At 37.2% G+C, this 13,953-nt stretch overlaps 1 non-coding gene across 1 annotated transcript; it reads left to right on the top strand.

Moving 5' to 3' along the window:
- The first annotated feature begins 12,218 nt into the window (after nt 1-12,218).
- Nucleotides 12,219-12,325, top strand: LOC128293509 (small nucleolar RNA R71). The gene has a single exon (XR_008283690.1). It is a non-coding gene; the product is annotated as a small nucleolar RNA R71 (small nucleolar RNA).
- The last annotated feature ends 1,628 nt before the right edge of the window (nt 12,326-13,953 follow it).

Here is a 13,953-nt window from a genome sequence, read left to right as displayed (position 1 = left end):
TAGACTTAAACCTTCACCAACATACAAAACCCGATCACCAAATATCACCCAAAATTAAAACTTTCAAACACACACGTATTGTCCCTTATACGGGCCTTCGGGGCCTAAAACATACATCGGGGTGGTTCGGGACAAAACCAAGAACATTTAATAAACTTTGGGAAACTTAATAGATTCTCTTACTTTAGTGAGTCACACGCTCATGTGGTTGGGGTCGTGTGGTCACACACGCCCGTGTGGCTTGGGACACGCCCTTGCCCTCAGCCCGTGTGACTCTCTGTTTATGACGTCAACATCCATTTAGGGGCACACGGCCAAGACACACGCCTATGTGTCTAGCCCGTGCTTGAAACTGACTTAAAATTTTAGGTGCAGAGGACACATGGCCATACCACACTCTCATGGGGGCAATCCGAGTGTCACACATGGCCTAGACACATGCCTGTGTGTCTACCTGTATGGACCTTATAAGGCTATTTTTCGAGCCTCTGGTCACCCTCTATCAACCAATCACGTATATAGGTTACCTTAATACATAATAAGGCCAGAATATACACTTACAAATAACCTTAATAAACCTCATTTGCATGTGAACCTCATATCATCGGTTTAACACATGCTAGGTTATTTCCTTTGTTTTAAGGATTTCCATATCTCATTAACACTTTTAGGATTGGCTCATTATTGTAATTCATTGCCAATTATGGTCAAGCCATCCCATGCAAACATAAGCATGTATAAATTTGTAGGTCATAGCCCACTTCAAAATAAGCCAATTCCCATGCCCAAATACAAGAAGATATGTAAACTTTTACAATCTTTCATATGGGAAATTCAAATGACATATATCACAAAATGAACCAAAGTCCTATACATGCAATTGGACAAAATAAAAGTGTCTTTATACCAAAGCTGGACTAGTTGATAGTGTGTTGACTCTCCAATTGTCTTCCAATCTTTACGAGTCCTCGAGCTCTGTAAGACAAGGAAAAGAGAGGGGTAAGCATTTACTTGCTTAGTAAGCCCGAATAACTGGAAAGTAAACTTACCGATTAATTAGCATACAAGCATATTAAGCAAATAAACCAACAAGTATGGAATGGTTTCCCTATCACATGCACTCCATCAACAAGTTAGTCACATAATAAAACACCATGTAACTTCTCTAAGATGAGCTCAACATTCAACGTTTTCATTTTTGTATCACATATTAATCCCGTTGAGTTACTCAAAAAATCTCGATGGATTATCCATTTACCGTCAAGTCATAAGAGCGATCATCTCAACTACGCACTCTCGCAAACCTCACATTTTACGGTGGGATTACCAGTCCACGTAATATAAACTCATAAGGTGATGTCAGGATTACCAGTCCAAGCTAAATCCCTTATAGTGACAAACACCCTTAATGAGCTTGGATCTGAATTACCAGTCCAGACTAAATTCAGACCCTAATCGGATTACCCGCCCGGGCTAAATCCACAATGCACACATATTCTTCAAGAGGCTCGATCACTCAAGGAACACTTGCCGGGCTAGATCCTTTCTATATTTGAGATAAATAGATTACCCGTCCTGGCTAAATCCTTTTCTGCAACACATGAAGGATCTCAAGTCACATGTAAATCACGATTTTTCCATTGAATATCCTTTTCAACTTCAACCGGGACATTTATCAACATATTATTATTATGAATGCATTTCATAGATTTTCATGGCATCATCAAAAAGAATTATCATACATTCATAAATCATACAATTAGGCATATTATGAGTTTACTTTAAGATACCAAACTTACCTGGTACTCGTCTCGGTATCGAGTTTCGGTTATTTTGAAACCTTTCGTTTCCCTTGATCGACCTCCAGAATTTGTTCCTTGGAGTCTATAACAATAAAAATAAATCATTAACACCTCACATTGTACTTTTTGAGCCTATATTTCACCCCCGATCCAAATGACCGTTTTGCCCCTAACCTTTTACATTTTTACGATTTAGTCCCTAGGCTCGTATAATGAAATGCATGAAATTTCTACCTTACCCAAGCCTAGCCAAATGTTTTCCCTTTTATGGTAGCCCACATTTTTCCATTATTTCACATTTCTACCTCACATTTTACACTTTTTGCAAAAATGTCCTTTTTTAGGGGTTTTTCACGAAAATCACTTAGAAAAAGATGTTTAACACACATCCACTTCCATATTCCTCTATAAACCATCAAAATACAAGTAACTCATGCATGGGTAATTTTCTAAACGTGAACCCTAGCATGAAATATGGGTAGAAATAGAGAGAGTAAGCTACCGAGACTTCAAAAATACGAAGAACATTAAAAACGGGGAGTGAGAGCACTTACTATTGAGCTTGAAAATGTTGAAAACCCTACCTATGGTGATTTGAGAATTTCAGCTGGACAAGGAAGAAGAATGATTGATTTTTTCCTTTTTTTTCCCATTTTATTTCATTAAAATGCCAAATGACCAAAATGCCCTTAAGCCCTTTTTTTAAAATTTCATTCATACAAGCCCATTTTTGTCAAAAACTTAGAAATTGGGAAATTACTCTCTAAGGACCTCTAATAAATAATCTAAAGCAATTTCATACATATTGCTTCTAGAATCCAAGTTTTGCAATTTATTCAATTTGGTCTTTATTTTCCAATTGGGCACTCTACCCATAAAATTTCTTCATGAAACTTTAACACACGCATATTCTTATATTCTACACCTCATAATAATCATAAAATAAATATTTTGATGTTGGATTTGTGGTCCCAAAGTCACTGTTCTGACTAGGCCCTATTTCGGGATGTTACAATTTTCCAACTAGAACTCTGCTCTTTCTGGGTCATCATCAATATTAGCCCGAAATTCCTCGGCCTCTTGCTTTCATATTTTATTTACTGGAGGTTTCTCTCTCCTAACCATATCCACTCTTTGCGGAGCTATAGGGACACACTGAGGAACCAGATGAGGTAGGGAGGTGGGGGAGGTGGAGTGCTCAGATTCACACGAACAAACTCCGTGAACCAAGCGTCCATCATATGGGGGTAAGCCTCTCTAGCCCCTCCGCCCTAACTCAGTGTCATGGGCCCACTATCTACTGGCGCGGTCCCTTCAGCGAGAGCCGGTGCATTACTTTCCACATCATCTGTCATAGCTACATCAGGATCCATCTACTATATAAATAAAAACACAATTTATCTTGTTAGGAGTCGTCACACTATCGATATATAGTTATGGTATGTATAGCTAAACTCGTACTCACGTTATGTTAGTCCTAAAATTGACTAAACCATAGCTTTGATACCACTAAATGTAACATCCCACACCCGTGCCCTACGTCGGGACGGAATATGAGGTGTTACTAAACTTAAACACATGCATTCAAATGTTTCTGAGTCACCAAGACTTGATCAAATTTAAAATTTTTTTGGAATTTGTTTCAACTCCTTAATATGGGCCTACGAGGCCTCAAACATTCATTGGAAGCCATTCAAAACCAACTCGGGTCCTTAAAGTGACTTAATAAAGATAACCCTTGAAACAGGGCACACGCTTATGTTAAAGGGCAATACGCCCGTGTGATCATTATAACATGGCCGTGCTAATGGCCCGTGCGACACACACGACCTAAGGATCTAGGGACACGCCCATGTCCCATGTCTGTGTGAATTAAATTAAATTCGAACCTATAGGGGTTTTCACATAGCCTGGAACATGCCTGTGTCTATGGCTCGTGTCTCTCTTATGGCTATGACACGACCGTGTCCTACCCCGTGTCTGAAAACCTTGCCATTTTGTTTCTGACGTCAGCATCCAATAAAGGGCACACGGCCAACGCACACGCCCGTGGCCAGAGGCCGTGTCTTTGCCTGTGTGTTTACTACCATGCATTCTGACTTGTAAATTTTACGTGCAGGGGACACACGACTGAACGGCAAGCCCATGGGGCTGACCGTGTGTCACATACAGCCTAGACACATGTCCGTGTGTCTACCCATGTGGACAATATAAGGCTATTTTTAAAAAAAAATTATCACGATGAAGGCAAGTGTACCTATCGAACAACAATATAGCTTTAGCAAGACCGGGTTGTCGAACCCAAAGGAACCAAAAGTACTAGTAATTACTTCCTTTTTATTATCTAGCCTAAAAATTAAGGGATTTGTTTATCTAAACTAATTAACTAAGCTAAGGGTGCATAGAGAGAAAATTGGGGAAAAGCTTCTGGGAAAACTCGATTGATTAAGATAATACCCAAGGAAAAGTCCACCTAGACTTCACTTGTTATTTGACTCTAAATCAGAAGATTTATTCATTTGACTTGATCCTTAGAAATCCCTAAGTTATATTATTATCTCTCTCTCGACACTAATAAAGTCTAACCCTAGGTTGATTAATTGAAATCTCTTTCTAATTAACACCCTAGTGTTGCATTAACTAGATCTATGGACTCCCTTATTAGGTTTCACCCTAATCCGAAAAAATATTGTCACCCTATCTCTAGGCGTGCAATCAACTCCTCTTAATTACAACAAATTTACTTTTAGATAGGGACTTTTGCTCCTCTGAATAAGTGCATTAACTTGAATCAATATCCTGGAATATTAAAACAAGAATTAAGAACACATAATTAAGAACAAGTCAAATATTTATCATACAATTCAGATAATAATAACAAGATCTGTCTTAGGTTTCATTCCCCTTAGTTATTTATGGGTTTTAGTTCATAATTATGAAAGAAATCATCTCAAAAGAATAAAGATAACAAAACACAAAGAAAACCCAAAACTCCTTAAGGAAATTGAAAGGAGATCTTCAGTCTTGACGATGAATCCGGCTTCTGAGAAGGATCAATCGGCTTTCCTTGAGTAATTCCTTGCCTCCTACTCCGTGTCTCTCTATCTAATCCTCCTCTAGTGTGTTTAAATAGGCTTTAGAATGCCTAAAAGGCCAAAAGAGTGCCCTTTTTTTTACTAGAATTAGACTTGGGCTCGACAGGGACACGCCTATGTGACACGTCCATGTTTGATTTCTTCAATATGTGTTCAAGACTGTTAAATAGGCACGGGCGTGTGATCTACTCGTGTAAGCCATGTTCGATTCTGCTAACAAGACACGGCCATGATGTCTGCCCATGTAAGGAGGTCCAAGCCGTGTTAGAGCCTGTTGACACTACACAGGTGTGTGGTTTGCCCGTGTTAGGAAGCCCAGACCATGTTGATTTCCCACGGTGGCCCATTTTCTCCGTTTTTGGCCCGTTTCTCGTTCTTTTTACTCTCTTGTACTCATCTATGTATAAAACATGAAATTAAGGGATTAGGAGCATCAAATTCACGAAATCTAAGGAAAAATCATCCATAAATGTGTTAAGCATGGGATAAAAATATGTATAAATTACAGTTTATCAAATACCCCCACACTTAAGCATTTTCTTGTCTTCTAGCAAAATCCTCAACTCACAATAAAAATTCATTTTTCTGAACTTATAATTCCTATCAATAATATCTCAAAATAATCCATAAGTAATCATACATTTAGAATTAAACTAGAAGAATATCGAAGTTTCAAACATTCCAAGTTGAGCATTTTATCACGAAAACATAGGTGTCTCCCCTCATCTAAGTGATTACTTTTGATTCAAAATATCACAAAGTTTTAACATCCTCACTAAAGATTCACTCAAATCACTCAAGGTGTTTAAGGATAACAAATTAGCACTCATCAGTCAATATGAAATGTTATTACCATAGGCTTGCTTGAAAATCAAATCTCCACCACTATAAATTGAGATGATACATCAATCAAAAGGTCTCTAGAGGGTTGTAATGTGGCTTTGGTTAGGGGGTGTGGTCACAAGCTGAAAGAAAAGGTTAGAATCGAGATTGAATTGAAAAATTACCTAACTAAAAATATAACTACTCATCACTTGAATACATGTGAGCTTCTTCTAAGAATATGAAATTAAACACTTAAGCTCAAAACAACGAATTACTACTAATAAATGAATGTATTGTAATTTTTTTTTCAACAAGAATTAATAATTCATAGGTTAACTATCAAAATAAAACATAGTTAAGTAATTTATTCAAATCAAATCTCGACAAAAATAGGGATCAAATTAATTTAGGGGATGTCAACAATAATAAGTTATGGGTTAATAGTGAGGGTAAATCAATTAATGGCTTGTTATGCTCAAGGGGGTTCACTAAGGGTTAATTATGAAGGTAGGTTTTGATGGAGTGAGTGGGTTAAACCTAAGTGCCTTTATCATCCCGACATATCAAATCAAAGGTGTGGTCTTGACATGCATAATCAGACAAGTTCTAGAATAACAAATCAATATTGACGTACAAAAACAACAATAAAAGTGAGCATGAAAGAAATAATAGATGCTCTAAAGGCTCAAGATCTCACAAAAATTATGGCTTTTTGATGTTTAACCTGTGAATTTCAAATTCAAGATAATACCTAAACTTGGGGAAACAACCCAAAAATTTTTTATTCTAAAAAAAATCAACTTATCATGCTTGATTCTCTAATTCCTTAAAGTTTAAATAATCAATGCATAAAGGCCTATGTTTTAATTCAAGACATATCAATAAAAATCATAAATTAATCAAAATTCATTTTAATAATGATATGAGAAGATCACATGAGAATAAGACAAAATTCAGGGATTTTTCTGATAATGATATAAAAGACCCCCCACACTTAAGATGTACATTTCCCTCAATGTATAAAGATCGATTTATTGAAAAATATAGATATAAGATCATAAGATAGGGAGAGAAGTGAAACTTCCTGAATGATGAATGGAATCCTTGAATTGGAGTTATGGAGAATAATCGGCCAAGGCAATGATGATATTGGAGGAGGATATTTCGGTGGTGGTAGAGGTTGGGTTCCACAACCACTGTGTCCAGCGAAGAGGTTATCATGGTGGTCGGGCAGGACATGGTAGTCGTGGAGAACTTTTTCCAGTGGAGTTCCAAGTTCCTAAGTAATAATGAGCTTTGGAGCTCTTTATAACTGTGACAGAATCAGGAACTTTTTAGGAAAAATAAAGAAGCATAATTACTCGTAAAGAAATAGCCGAAAATAAAATTTATAAAATCTCAAGATAAAATAAAAATAGTATTAAATGGAAATAAAAAGTAATTTAAAAATAAAAATAAAAATAAAATAAAATAATAAAAATAAATAATAGGTGTTTATAAATAAATTGGTGCACACAGCCGTGGGGCACGCCCGTGTGCCCTCGTTTCAGCCGTGCGTTTCGTGGTTTTCGAAATTGGGCGCATTAGTGCACATAGCCATGTTGCATGGCCGTGTCATTCTTCTTCGCTTCTCCTACGCCCATGCATGCAGGTGTACGTCCGTGTTGTTATGATAGTCTCCACCACGGATGATGGGTACGGGCATGTCGCATGCCCGTGTTAATTTGGCAGGATTGCCCACGGCCATGTTGCACGGTCGTGGCAACTTATTGAATCCCGTATTGGGGAAATATTTTTTCTCTATTTCACACGGCCGTGTTACCTCTCGTGGTATGGGCACGGCCTAAGGCACGCCCGTGTGCTTGGCCGGGTGGTTCTGGAAAACCTATGTTTAGTAACTCAGTTAGTGATCTAAATGTTAAAAAAAATTTTAAAAATTTAACAGCGTTAATGCTCGGGTTGCCTCCTGAGAAGCGCTTATTTAGAGTCTAAGCTCGACTCTACCTTTTGGGTCTATTTAGGTAACTTCGTGGAGCCGTAGCTCCTCTTTATCGTCTTTGAAATTCTCACCGTTATAAAGTTTGAGACGATGTCCATTTACCTTAAAAGTGCCTTGGGATGGATGACTTACCTCCACTGTGCCATATGGAAACACAGTTTGGACTACGAAAGGACCTGACCATCGTGATTTAAGCTTTCCAAGAAACAATTTGAGGCTCGAGTTGTATAACAAGACAAGATCTCCAACTTCAAATTGCCTTCGTTGCTTCCAACAAGCATCGTGGTGGCACTTCGTTGCTTCCTTGTATAGGCATGAATTCTCATATGCATTGGCTTGCCACTCATCTAACTTGTTCAACTATATCAACCTATTTTCACCTGCAAGTTTGAGATCAAGGTTTAGAAATTTTATAGCCCAAAATGCCTTGTGTTCTAACTCAAATAGTAAATGACAACTTTTTTCGTAAACAAGTCTATAAGGGAATGTTCCTATAGGGGTCTTAAAAGCAGTTCTATAAGCCCATAAAGTATCATCTCTTTCATTGCCCAGTCCTTCCTGTTTGACTCTACTGTCTTTTCTAGAATACATTTGAGTTCTCAGTTTGCTACTTCGACTTGTCCACTAGTTTGAGGATGATAAGGGGTAGCTGTTCTATGGTGAACTCCGTATTTCTTAAGGGTCTTATCAAATTGGGCATTACAAAAATGAGTACCTTTATCACTGATAATTACTCTAGGGGTTCCAAATCAAGAGAAGAGTTTCTTAAGGAACCATACTACCACTCTAGCATCGTTAGTAGGTAAAGCTTGGGCTGCCACCCATTTAGACGTATAATCAACGACTACTAATATGTATTTATTCCCAAATGAGCTGGGGAATGGACCAATTAAGTCGGTACCCTAAACGTCAAATATTTCACATGAGAGCATATATGTCTGAGGCATTTCATCACGTTTGGAGATATTACCTATCCGTTGGCATTTGTCACAAGAAGTAACATACCTGTTGGCATCTTTTGAATAGAGTGGGCCAATAAAATCCTGATTCGATGATTTTATGTGCGGTCTTATTTCCACTGTAATGTCCTCCAGTCAGTCCTGAGTGGCAATGTTCCAAGATTTTCAATGCATCTTTCCTTGTAACGCATCTCCTAATGACTTGATCTGCACATATACGGAAAATAAAAGGGTCTTCCCAAAAGTAGTTTTTCACATCAGTGAAGAATCACTTCTTTTTCTGATATGTCAACCCTTTTAGGATAATGTTAGTGGCCAAAAAATTTGCAACATCTACAAAGCAAGGTACCTCAGAATCAGATATAGCAAAAAATTGCTCTTCAGGGAATGAATCATTTATTTCAACGTCATTTGGCTTTTGGGTACTTGAGTTTTCAAGCCTGGAGAGATGATCAGCCGCGAGGTTTTCAGCTCCTTTCTTACCCTTAATCTCCAAGTCAAATTCCTACAATAATAAGATCCATCAAATGAGTCGAGGCTTTGCATCAGTTTTAGTCAAAAGGTAGCGAAGAGTGAAATGGTCAGTATAAATGACAATTTTAGACAATATTAGATATGACCTAAATTTTTCAAATGCAAAAACCACAGCTGGCTCTCCGTGGTGGTGCAGCTAGCAGCTCTTTCTCTGTGGTGGTGTAGTTTTCTTGTACAGCTGTCAAAGTTTTGCTAGCATAATAGATAGGTTGAAAATGTTTATCTCTTCACTATCCCAAAATTGTACCTACTGCAAAATCACTCGCATCGCACATTAGTTCAAAAGGTAAATTCCAATTAGGTGCAATTATAATTAGAGCTTTAGTCAGTTTATTCTTTAAAGTATTAAATGCTTCTAAACATTCCTAATCGAAATTAAAAGGCACATCTTTTTCTAGTAATTTAGTCAAAGGCTTAGCTATTTTAGAAAAGTCTTCAATAAATCTTCTATAAAACCCAGCATGTCCTAAAAAGCTTCTAATAACCTTAACCGAATTAGGGGGAGGTAGTTTTTCAATGGTTTCGATTTTAGATTTATCAACCTCAATCCCTCTACTAGAAATTTTATGTCCTAACACAATACCTTCTTGAACCATAAAGTGACATTTTTCCCAGTTAAGCACAAAGTTTGTTTCCTTACATCTTATTAACACTCGTTTTAAATTTTTAAGGCAAAGATGGAAAGAGTTACCGAAAATCGAAAAATCATCCATAAATACCTCCATGACGTCTTTTCTTAATCTTCAGGAGCTATCAGGATCTTCAGGAGCAGTAGAACATGTGCCCTGACAATCTTTCCAACATTTGGTCAATGAATGGAATGGGGAAGTGATCTTTTCTCGTGGCATCATTTAGCTTCCTATAATCAATGCAAACTCTCCAAACTGTGACTGTCCTTATTGGGATTAATTCATTCTTCTCATTGGGTACCACAGTCATGCCTCCTTTCTTAGAAACAACCTGCACTAGACTTACCCAAGAACTGTTAGAAATAGGATAAATAATTCCAGCATCTAGGAGTTTAATTACCTCAGCTTTAACAACTTCCCTCATTGTGGGGTTCAGTCGTCTTTAGGCTTGCACGTATGGCTTATATTCGTCTTCCATTAAAATTTTGTGCGTGAAAAAAGAAGGGTTAATCCGTTTAATGTCAGAAATTTTCCAAGCTATGGCCCTTTTATCCTCTCTTAAGACTTGGAGTAATTCCTCTTTCTCTTTGGGTTGCAAGTTAGACGCAATAATTACTGGTAATATAGAGTTATTTCCAAGGAATGCATATTCCAAGTGATTCGGCAATTGTTTAAGTTCAAGTTTGGGAGGTTCTTCAATAGAGGGTTTTTGCTTAGGTTCATTGTTTACCTTAATACCCTCAAATTCTACTGGTCTTGAGGAGGGCAAGACACAGTTCCAACGTGTCCTTATGTATGATTTCTTGAAAAGAATCTTGAGTAGCATGATCAATAGAGTCAATAAAATAACATGAGTCATCCTGTTCCCTAGAAAATCTCATGGCATCATAAATTTTAAAGATAATCTCTTCGTCACCTACTCTAAGTACCAATTTACCATCACCCACATCAATAACAGCCCTAACAGTGGCTAAAAATGGACAACCTAAGATTAAAGGCACTTCAACATCCTCATCCATGTCAAGCACAACGAAATCAACAGGGAATATAAATTTATCGACTTTTACCAGTACATCCTTTATAATTCCCCTAGGATATTTAACAGATCTATCAGCTAATTGAATACTCATCATAGTGGGTTTAGGTTCCCCAAGACCAAGTTGTTTAAACATTTTATATGGCATCAAATTAATGCTAGCTCCTAAATCAGCTAGTGCCTTATCAACATTCAAACTACCAATTAAGCAGGGAATAGTAAAACTTCCTGGTTCTTTTAGTTTGGTTGGTAGTTTATTCTAGAGTATGGCCGAGCATTCCTCATTAAGTTCCACTATAGATAGGTCTTCAAATTTCCTTTTGTTTGTTAGAAGCTCCTTTAAAAATTTTTCATATGTAGGCATCTGTGATATAGCTTCAACAAAAGGTAAGTTAATATGTAGTTGTTTGAAAAGTTCAAGAAATTTACTGAATTATACATCCATGCAGTCTTTCTTCAACTTTGTTGGATATGGGATTGGTGGTTTATATTCCTTTGGCATTGGATTGTTTTCGGGTTTTACTTCCTCTCCTTCATTTCTGTCAACTTCTTGTGGTAGCTTCTTTTCAGATTCAGCTAACGCTTTCCCACTCCTTAGTGTAATTGTTTTCACATGCTCTTTTGGTTTGGGTTCGGTGTTACTAGGTAGACCTCTTGGTGGTCTTTTTGAAATCAATTTAGCAAGCTGCCTTATTTGAATTTCGAGCCCTTGGATCAATGCTTGCTGATTCTTAAGTGTTGTTTCAGTACTCTAAAAGTGAGTTTTCGATACCGAGATAAGCTTTGTTAGCATCTCCTCAATGTTCAGCTTCTTTTCCTATTGGTGAAGTGGTCGTTGAAAACCCAGAGGGTGTTGTACCCTTTGATTTCCTTGACCACCCCACGAGAAATTGGGATGGTTCCTCCAACCTGCATTATAAGTATTACTATATGGGTTATTTTGGGGTCTAGAGTTATTGCTACCTATATATTGGACTTGTTCCTCCTTGATGCTAGGGTTGAAGGGTTGATATTCTGTGCATGCTCCCCCTCCATTTGAGTCGCACCTCATCATTAGATGTACTTGAATAGAACCACACAAATCGTCAAATTTTTATTCAAGAGTTTTACCTGGTTAAATAGCATAGTAACCGCATTGAGGTTGAAAACACCGGCTGCTTTCGTCGGCTTTGTCCTCATAACTTGCCATTGATAGTTATTCAGTGACATCTCCTCAATAAATTCGTAAGCCACTTCAGGTGCTTTGTTATTCAAAGTTCCACCAGCGACTGTGTCGATAAGTTGCCTCGTTGAGGGGTTCACGCTATTGTAAAATGTTTAAACCTGTAGCCAAAGTGGTAACCCATGGTGAGGGCATCTTCTCAAAAGATCCTTGTATCTCTCCCATGCATCATAGAGTGTTTCTAGATCCATCTGCACAAAAGAAGAGATGTCATTCCTCAGCTTAGCCTTTTTTTCGGCAGAAAATATTTCAGTAAAAACTTTTCGGTCATTTGTTCCCAAGTAGTGATTGACCCTCGTGGTAATGAGTTCAGCCACTGTTTATCCTTATTCCTTAATAAAAGGGAAACAACTGAAGGAGTATGGTTTTGTCAGAAACGCCATTGATTTTAAATGTATCGCAAAACTCCAAAAAATTTGCAAAGTGCTTGTTTGGGCCTTCATCCTGCAAACCATCAAACTGAACAAACTACTGTATCATTTGAAATGTGTTAGGTTTCAGTTCAAAACTATTTGCAGCAATAGTAGGTCTAACTATTCTTGTCTCAGTTCCTGTTAAATTTAGTTTAACATAATTATACATAGTCCGCAGAGCAGGATTCTGATTTACTGGATTAGCAGCAATTGCAGGAGGTAGCAAGTTGTCTTGATTTTCAGCCATCTCCTCAGTTGTGGTGGAAATATCGTCCTCTTTCTCTTCCTCTGTGTATTTTAGGCTTCGCCTTATTTCTCTTCAGTTTCTACGAGCTATGCAATCGATCTCACTATCAAAAAATAATGGTATCGACGGGTTTCTTCTAGTCATACACTATAAAAACTTGCCAGAAGCAAATAAAAGAAAAACTAGAAAAGAAAATAAAATTTTAAATTGCAATAAAAGTAAAATGGCTAAAGTAATAAAAATCGAGTGTTCCTAATATCCTAGTTCCCCAACAAGCGGCCAAAAACTTGATGTGCATGATAAGTTTTAAAAAAATTTATAATTGACCGTTCTTGAAACTAACTATTATTACGATGAAGGCAAGTGTACCCATCGAACAGCAGTATAGCTTTAGCAAGACTAGGTTGTCGAACCCAAAGGAACCAAGAATATTAGTAATTACTTCCTTTTTATTATCTAGCCTAAAAATTAAGGGATTTGTTTATCTAAACTAATTAACTAAGTTAAGGGTGCACAGAGAGAAAATTCAAGAAAAGCTTCTGGGAAAACTCGATTAATTAAGACAATACCCAAGGAAAAATCCACCTAGACTTCACTTGTTATTTGACTCTGAATTAGACGATTTATTAATTTGACTTGATTCGTAGAAATCCCTAAGTTATATTTTTATCTCTCTCGAGACTAATAACGTCTAACCCTAGGTTGATTAATTGAAATCTCTTTCTAATTAACACCCTAGTGCTGCATTAACTCGATCTATGGACTCCCTTATTAGGTTTCACCCTAATCCGGCAAAATCTTGTCACCCTATCTTTAGGCGTGCAATCAACTCCGCTTAATTACGACAAATTTACTCTTAGACAGGGACTTTTGCTCCTCTGAATAAGTGTATTAACTTGAATCAATATCCTGGAATATTAAAACAAGAATTAAGAACACATAATTAAGAACAAGTCAAATATTTATCATACAATTCAGATAATAATAACAAGATCTGTCTTAGGTTTCATTCCCCTTAGTTATTTATGGGTTTTAGTTCATAATTATGAAAGAAAACATCTCAAAAGAATAAAAATAACAAAACATAAAGAAAACCCAAAACTCCTGAAGGAAATTGAAGGGAGATCTTCAGTCTTGATGATGAATTTGGCTTCTGAGATGGATCAATCAGCTTTCCTTGAGTAATTCCTTG

This window comes from Gossypium arboreum, chromosome 5 (genome assembly GCF_025698485.1).
Source record: "Gossypium arboreum isolate Shixiya-1 chromosome 5, ASM2569848v2, whole genome shotgun sequence".
NCBI classification, from domain to species: Eukaryota; Viridiplantae; Streptophyta; class Magnoliopsida; order Malvales; family Malvaceae; genus Gossypium; species Gossypium arboreum.
The sequence above is the reverse complement of the archived record's forward strand: the minus strand, read 5'-3'. Positions and strand labels throughout refer to the sequence as shown.